Source organism: Anas platyrhynchos, chromosome 5 (assembly GCF_047663525.1).
Source record: "Anas platyrhynchos isolate ZD024472 breed Pekin duck chromosome 5, IASCAAS_PekinDuck_T2T, whole genome shotgun sequence".
Classification (NCBI taxonomy): domain Eukaryota; kingdom Metazoa; phylum Chordata; class Aves; order Anseriformes; family Anatidae; genus Anas; species Anas platyrhynchos.
In genome coordinates this window covers 12,157,782-12,167,157 of record NC_092591.1, presented here as the reverse complement: position 1 = coordinate 12,167,157, position 9,376 = coordinate 12,157,782, and positions in this window count along the sequence as shown.

Here is a 9,376-nt window from a genome sequence, read left to right as displayed (position 1 = left end):
AAGACCATTGCTGAAAATATTAAACAAGGTTGATCTGGAAAAATACCCAAGAGGAGCTCCATTAATCTCCCTCCCTCCATCCAGATACTTTCCCTTCCTACTCTTCCTATCACTCTCCTTTAACCAATTTCTCATTCAATTACAGTTCTTGCACTTTAACTCCTGACTTTTCCACTAAGCTAAATTCCCATGTGACACTGATTCGCTGATATCAAGATAGATGGTCTCACTCTATTTCTGGATTTCTAGAAAATCAGTTATATGAAAGAATGATATCCAGTTTTTCTATCATCATCAATTTTTGGTAAACACCTCTTATCACTTTCCGTTTACAATTATATTCAAAATATAAAATCCCTTTAATAAAGAATTCTCTTAAAAATGTCATAAGAAGCTCTGCATTCCTGTAGAGCAAATCAAAACTGGTGAGCAAAAATGGTGATGCAGACTAGGAAGAAACCTGCATGCAAGCCTTCATCATTTCATCTCTTGTTCTGAGTTGAATGTGTGCACAATACATTTCTTTGATGTTCTTTTAGAGTTATGCACTTTAGGCAGAAATCCCAAGAAGAGCCAAACTTGTTCAGTTAACAGCACATACACAGAGGGAAGGGAGAGATCCACTCCAAGAGGGAAATAGCCTGTTGCTAAGAGCTGCTCTTGTCAAAGGCACAGAGATTTGAAAAACAAATCCCTCACTATGACAAGAACAGATCCATGTCTCCACATCTCTTGAGGAATAGGAACAAATTACATCTGGTCTAGGTGGACACATTATATACTTGCTGCTGATTGACATAAGTTCAGGAAGAAATTAGTATGAAAATGTATATAAGTGCAGGCAAGTAGATACAGAACCAGGTACGTTAAAACAAGATTCTTAATTTAAATTCCTAAATTCTACAGCAGTATAAATTATTATTCTCTTATTTAATGATAATAGCAATAATAATAGTATCATAAACTTCTATAGCAAACCTTTATCTTGTAGCAAGCTGCAAAGATTCAATATATCAAAAGATATATGCTTCAAAGCATATACTTGTATCTTGGGTGATGTCAATTTGAGAAGCCAATTCTTTAAAGGAATAAAGCCAACTTATCTCTGGGGATAATAAGCTAGTGATGAAGTATTTTTCTTACTGCACCAGCAGAGGTAATTCCTCACAGTAGGCAGAACAAGCACTGCCTGCCCTTCTCTGTGTTAGACACAGAACAGTTTTTATCCATTATTTTAAATAAGATCTCAGACACATCTTTGCATGTTTCTTACGCATACTCACAGATGTCAGCAGCTTCTACTCCAGAGAAAATATTTTTATTTCTGCCACAATGTGAATGTAGGTCTGCCCCTATGACTATAAGACACCATTGGTTTTCTGTATGCCCTGTGTTTGCATTATTACACTAGCATCAGAACTTAAATGATCCCTCTTGAAATTTCTAATAAATAACTAAATACTCATCTATTTCACCCAATCTCTCCTAAGGAAAAAAAGAAAAAAAAGAAAAAGATAAAGAAGAGGAAGGAAGGAAGGAAGGAAGGAAGGAAGGAAGGAAGGAAGGAAGGAAGGAAGGAAGGAAGGAAGGAAGGAAGGAAGGAAGGAAGGAAGGAAGGAAGACAATTATTTTCAAAGAAACACAATGCTTGCAGACCTCTGTCCTTTCAGATGAGTTGCCCCTTTCTCCTTGCAGAGGTCAAAGTGATGCAGTGTAATGACAATGGACAGCTCCCTTACATTATGTTTTTTTTAGAGTACCATCAGCCCACAGTAACCAAGCAGCAAACCTGCTTGGAGCAATGTTCTGTGCTCAGTAACCCATTGTCATGGCAACCGAACAAATGGGTCATCCCACTCCTGCTCAATTTCATTGTTGCATAGTGTGTAAGAGAAATCACAGCACAAGCGTGAATGTATCTTTGAGCTTCTGTGAGACTGAGCCAAGTTCCTTTCCATATCTGCCCTTGGGTGCAGTACCTCTCAGGGAGGCTCTTGGCCTACATGCCTGCTTGGGGACATGCAGATGCTCAGGTTCTTGAGCTCAGAGGGTGAAGACCAGGGCTTTGGAGTAAAAATAATTTGCCAGAAGCCAGTAGTGGTCCTCTTTTCAACAAATTGTTGGGGAGCAGTGGGAAACAGGCTGTTAAAACAAAGACAACAAAGACAACAAAACAGGAATGGTTGAGGCGAATACTGGTTGCAGAATAATTGGGAAATGTGGGGATGTAATGTGATAACTGAGTGAGCGAGTCCTTTGAGAAGTGTAGTCGGTCTGCTGAGCAGTGATTCCTTCTGACTTCTTCCGTCCTGCAATTTCCTCACTGTTCCAGTCTCATTCTCCTTCTTCATGGTTTTTCTCATTCACATTCTTTCCTCTTTTCCTCTTTCCCATTATGTTCTGTATTCTGTAACATTCCTTCCAGTGTTTCCCCTCTACTCCCATGCTCCTATTAGCTTGCATCCACCCTCCCACTCTCCAAAGCTACTGGTAGGACAGTTTCACCTATCCTTAAAATTGCAAGATACTTTATATCAAGACACCTTGGTTTTGGACAAACTAGAGCTTAATCTAGTTTATAGATATTCCAGCTGGAATTTCATGTATGAGATATCTTCATCAATTCCTTCACGGAATTCTTCCTGTTTTCCTTATAATCATTTGCTCTTTTCCATATGAGATACAAGTCCCCCTCCCCCCGCCCTCCCCCCCCAGGAGTCTGGAAAAGATAAGTGGACTCTGAGATGGAGTCTAGAACAACATGAAGACCAAGACTATTAGACAAGAAGATAATTTCAGATGATGATAAGAAAATGACTTAAAAGCCAGTGATTAGTTTTATTCAAAGACCAGATCTGTGAACAAACAAAAAGGGAGAGGAAGGGTTCTGGCTTTTATGATAGTCCAAGATACTGGAGAAAACCTGGGACTGGATGGGTAGGCAGAGAGTGTAGAGGGAGCATGTAATGACTACCAATGTATGAAAATGCACTGGGTGAAGCTTTTCAGATGAGGAACCACTAAGGCAAGGCACAGGGAGGAGACTAAGGAGATGGCTCAGCTTCTCAGAAAGAAGTGGTACAGCTAGAGGAAAAGAAGGAGCAGGACTGACTGCATGAGGGTTAGGAAAGGAGAAAACAGGACCAAACTAGCCTAAGGAGACTAGTGTGAGAAACCCAAGAAAGGGTAACAGAGCCTCAGACAGGACCAGATATAAAATACATGTACTCTAATGAGGAAACTTGAGGCTGAAGGAATTACTGTATGGAGAAACGGTTGGAGCTGCATCTGGGATGGATTAAAAAAGCTATAAATCTCACCATTCCTCTGCTGTCAGCAAATATAGCTAAAATTCCTCTACAAAAGGTCTCACTGCCCCACAAAGAACTTGCCTTGGCCAGCAGTTACTTCACTAACTCAAGCTGATGAGTTCTGTGCAGTGCCTCTAGATATTGCCACTTCACAGGCGAACCATTAAGATGCCATAAAAATTATGCTATGTTATGGGATATTCTTCTGCTGTTTCTGATTTTAAAACAAATAAACCACCACCACACACACAATATATATATATATATGTAAAATATTAGCCCCACACTGCTTTTAAAAGTACATAAAACTTGCAAAGCATCAGAAATACACTCCTCTGTGCAATCTTTCTTCCGTCTGCCTATATGACTTTATTATGATGTAAGGTTTACTTAGAGATCATGTAATGTTATTGCCACTAGAACCAGGGCTAAGTTTTTATGGAACTGACCCGTTGTGAAAATGAGCTATGGCTGAGAAAGATGCATGGTCTACAGGACCACAGGTCAGAAGGTGTGCACAGAGGCAAGCAGGAAGAGAAAGTCTGATTTCTGCATAATGCTTCTGCAGAATTATCCTCTACTTTGCCTCTCTCCATAATGTTGTTTACAATGTTAGGCAAGTCACCAGAGCCAAGCTATTCATGTGTGGTGATTAATTATGTTTTACTCATTATCTGGGTCTCTCACTTGAGCCTGAATTGAAAAGGTGTTGAGCTTTCACTATAGCCTTTCACATCTATGAGAGCTGTGCTTTGAATATCTGATGTGCTAATATGCACTGAAAAAATGTCTTCCATTGGCAACTGAAAATGAGCAGAAAATGTTTGTTTTAATTTCTTTTGTTCCTCAGTACTCCAGATATAAAATGTATATACAAGTACTGCCTTTTGTTACAGAGAATTCTGAAAATGTGTTCATTTATGTTTGTGTACCTATCGGGTGTTAATATGAACAGCATGAAAAGTCTGAGAGAAAATTCAATAACAGTCTTTAGAACAGGTTTTGAGAATTGCAGGAGATAAGGCAAAGGAAGTACATGAATAAACAAAATATTGAAAAGCTATGTAGAAGGTATACTCAGTCAGGCAGATGTGCCTTGAAAAAACATTGTGTAATGATGAGATTGTTGGTGGAATTAGAAAGCATAATCACAAAGAGTCAAATTAAGTTTGCATACAGATCTTGATTCTTGCTTTTCAGTCTCAATAATAATATAATAATTGTGCAGGTTTTGTACATACTCATACATTCCTCAACAATGACAACAACAACAACAACAACAAAATATTGAAACAATAAGAGAATGCCATTCTTCTTAGGCATGGGGATAGTGCACTTTTCTAAATCAGTGTGATTTTGTTATTTGGGTGTTGCTGTATCCTAGTCTGTTGTTCTGCCTTGATTTTTGTGTTCTTTCACATTCTGAGTAAGAGTGTACCTTATTATATATCTATAAAATTTTCTGTATAGTCAGATTCCAGTTCTGACAGCAGCTTCCAGATCTTTAATGCAATGCTAAATTATCATTAAATTAAACATTAAATTATCTTTGTATTGTCAAAATGACTAGGAGCCCATCAGGGAGACTGGTATTATAGAAGGCAAAGTAAAAGGGCAGTCATTGACCTAAGGAATTTACAAATTTAAAATAAGGCACAGCTGTATTAATAAGTCAAAAGCAAACTATATAATAATAAAAAGAAGTTGTCTTATCTACAAAAAAAAGAAAAAAAAAAAAAAAACAAACAGATTTACTGTTGCTTAGTTGCTTATGCATTTATGCAAATGTAATTGAGAGCACCGTTGTATGTTTCATATTTGGCATGCTCGCCACTGCTTTCCAGAGCTGCAGTTAAAGGGACACGTATTTATTCTTCATGTCATTAGAGGCTTTTACCTGTAGTAAGCAAGATGAAAACCAGTGATCAGCTAACATATAACGGATATTTTGTTTCAATTTCCCAAATCCCTGTTGTGTCCACTGTATGTCACCATCAGAAAATAAAAATAAATAAATATATATATATATATAATTTTCTTAATGTATCAGAAAAAGAGAATAAAACAATATATATATTACAGTAGTGGTGTACAACTAAACGAGACAATGAAGTTATTCAGTGTTACTGCATTATGCAAGAGAGTAGGATGCAAAAGACATGACAAATTTCTGTTTGAAGATGGGAATATATTAGTGGGAAAATCACACTTTCATACAAAATTCCTAAAGACTATTGCACTTAGAAGAGAAATAACACATTTGTACATGTGTTCAACATTCACAACCAATATGTAGATAAAGAAAATAATAATTTATAAAAGTCCTGCAAGTGTGAACAATTTATAGCTATCATAATTCATAGTAGCAGTGAAAAAAGGGATGTTGAAAGACAAACACACAGAACGACTATTTCAAGAATGTAAAAGCACCCTATAACAGAATATCCATACTTCATCTTAGTTTGGGAAACAGAAAATGTACCCACTTCTGGCACAAAGAACCAATATCTCCCATGCAAGGACAACAGGACAGGAAATTCAGGTTACAGAACTCTGTACTCAGTTGCAGGTTTTAACATCATCTGATGGAGCTCTATCTCGTTTTTTTCTCTTTAATTTCTTTCTTCCTCTTTCCAAGGCTGTGTTTCATTCCAAAGGTGGCAATACAGTAAGAAGAAACAAGGATGCAGGAGACCTGACCATGCATACATGACTTTGCCACAAGTATGCTGTGTGAGTTTGAGCTAGTTACTTTCCTTCTCTGTGCCTCAGCTTTTCTCTCTGTGAAATGAAGTCAACAACAAACTCCTCGGCAAAAGCAGGATCTCAGTGTACTCTGCAGTGAATAAAAATACTTGTTCTTGCATGTCAAGCTATTTGTCTTTATTTGATTTGCAAAACCTCATCGGTTATATCTGATTCAGGGAAAAACAAATCATCAGCTAATTCAGTCTGGCCTCGGCCATCTTCTTAATCTTCACCAGAATAGAGGTGTTTCAGTCAACAATGACAACAGTGAGATACCTGCTTAATCCATTTATAATTTTGACCTCAAACCATGTTTTATAAAACCATTCCTATTAGTGTGCATTCTACATTAATATCTATTAAGTAAAAAATCAATGGAAATCTATCCCTGAAAAGTTATAAAATAAATCCCTAAATTTATATATCAGGGCTGATATAGGAACTACAGTGTAAATAATGTGCCTTTTGTTGTTTGAGAACTCAGGCTTCTTGACTGCAGGTTTTTTTTCCAGCTTTAACAATTTTAAATATATTATTGTGGTAACATTATTGAATGCTTTTCCTTCATTTGTAAATTCTTTCCCTTTAAGCTGAGACTAGAAAGAAGAAAGATTTCCTGGAAAATTTAGAGCTCAGACATAAATGAAACTAAGGGAAATAGGTTGCATATCTTTGTGAGGATATTACATTTATAAAGAAGGGTTGATATTTTGCCAATCTCTATTTCTCTTGTCCTCAGTACTAGACTGAGGAAAAGGGCTTCTGGCTATGGAAAATAAGACTGCTTCTGCCATGTACTAGTTTATTACTCCCATTATATGTTCCTTCTGGTTTGTGTTCTTTTTATTTCTCAAATAATTATTTTATGGCACCAATTGTTACAAAACATTAGCCTTACATTTACAACTGGAGAAATACTCTTGAGGCAGTTTCTTTATGTGTCCCTTACGCAGAATGTAAAAATGCACTGATAGAGAACAGCAGAAATGTTATCAAAACTGATCATTACTTTTGGTTATAGAATATTCTGTAACAAATTAAATAAACCTAGACAAAATGCAAAGTAAATACAGTAAAGCAAATAGAACTTAGATGGTGTATCATTTTATAGATAGCATTATCATTAAAAATGGCAATGAAAAACATCATAAAAAAGAAGTTATAAAAAAAGTAGCAGGAGAGAAAACAATTGGAAACAGTACAGAAAAAGAAAGAATTTTAAAACTTAGGAATGTTCATAATGCTGGAGGGGGGAACCAGATAAAGAACTGTGAATTGACACTATCTGTATACAAAACAGACAAAAATTCAGACAAATAAACATATATCTAAAAAATAAATAAATAAATAAATAAAAGTGACCAGAGAAAGGGGTTCTGGTTTCTTTGTCAGAAGACAAACAAAGTAAAAATACTGAAAAGTTTTTGCATGTGACAAGAAACTGATAGCAGACAATAAATACCCATACATGGGTGTGTATAAATAACAGCAACAGAACCGTTTTGAGTTGTATACAAGAGTAAACATTTTTTAAACATCTTTCCATTAAAATGGCATGAAACAAGAGAAAGTACGAAGTACTTATTTTCAGTACTAAGACTGAAAATAAGAGCTTGCTTCTGCAGTTAGGAAGAAAAATAATATATCCTGCTGAGATTAAAACAAAATCAAAGATCAAACAACAGCTAGATTTCTAACCACAATAATGAGTCTAGAAGGCATGTGGATTGGTTTTTATTTGTTATTTTGCCAACCACCAACTTCTCCCTAGGTTATTACAAGCATCTAAAGCTTTCATCAAGACCAGTTCAAAGCATTAAAAACAGCAGGCACCTCTAAGGATCAGATCTCAGTCTGAAACTGTTAGTAGCAAAAGACTCTAAAAATTTTACACTATAAAGTTTTTTCATTATCAGAGTACCTCTTTTTTATACTGATGTATATGTTTTTGTACTGATATATGGTTTTTATGCTTGTTCATGCATTAATGTTATGTATTTCCCTTGTATCTGTCTGTTTTCCTGTTCACTATTCATATCTAGATGCCATGTGTAGAGTTATATTGATATAAAATACAGAAATCATATATAGGTAGATTCTACACACACTCAGAAACATATGGAACTGTTTTCTCTTTCCGGATCATCCATATGTGGACAATTCTTAAAAAACGTTTGTTGGTGGCTCCATTTTGAATTCCCCAATCTCAAGCATTTAATCTTCAATGTCTCACCATATTTTCAAACTCACCATGATTAAAAAATAAGTTGTTCATTTGATATGTATCTGTTTCGCAGCAAACTGTCTGTTTTTCTTTATAAATATCCCTTTCAGAAAGAAGACAGAATAATTTATTTCATCCATTCAGATAACCATAAGAATGTACTGCCTTAATACACAGACCGTTTCTCCTTTTATTGTTTTCTTTCGTGTATATGCAGGCAGTCCCTTCCCTGAAATGAACTCTCAGATCTAGCTAGGATTCATACTGGAAGTAAAATTACTTTACTATCCTCAGGAAAGTCTTTAAAAATACATTTTAAAGTGTAATATCACTAACATAATAGCAAAATATTCTGTTTACTCATTGACTATTAAGAATCTATGTGCTTTTTCACTGCATCAAATGTTTCACATTGCAGGAAAAGAAAACGTAATAAGGTGGTGTAAATTACCAACTGAATATTGTCTTCATGTCAAAACAGGTAAAGAAAGTTGACAAATAATGATACAAACTTCCTGGCTATATTGAAATCTGTCAGACTGTTGGGCATCTTTTAAAAATCAGAAGGATTCAGGCTTTTTTAATAGCAGTCTGAGGGGAACATTTTCTAGATTGAAAGTTGTTATTTCGGGACCAAAAATGATGGCTTTTGAAAGGGACATCTTGGATGTCCCTTCAAGCATTGATGGCTTTATATTGAACTTCCCACAACTATAGTTAGCCTTTCCTTAAAGACATCTAATTATTTTTGCTCTAATCTGTTTGGCAAACTGTCATGCTGTCTGATGAACCTCAATGTTAAAGAGGATGCTGGTGAAATTAATCTTTCTTCCAATTATAGTTCTGGCCATTATATCTTCCCACTACAAATATTTGCTCCTTTTTCTTTCTTGATTTCACACATTATGATGGCTATATATTGTTTTTCTCTCTTTAGGCTAAAAAGGTCCTTCTACAATTCTCTCACTTCCTTTCAAGGAATCTATTTACACCATGCTGTACTTAAGTTACAGATAGCCCAGTACAATATAAAATGACAGTGATACCTTCCTAGCTCTTTGAAAAATGCCTTTGTTTAAATTTATGTTTTATT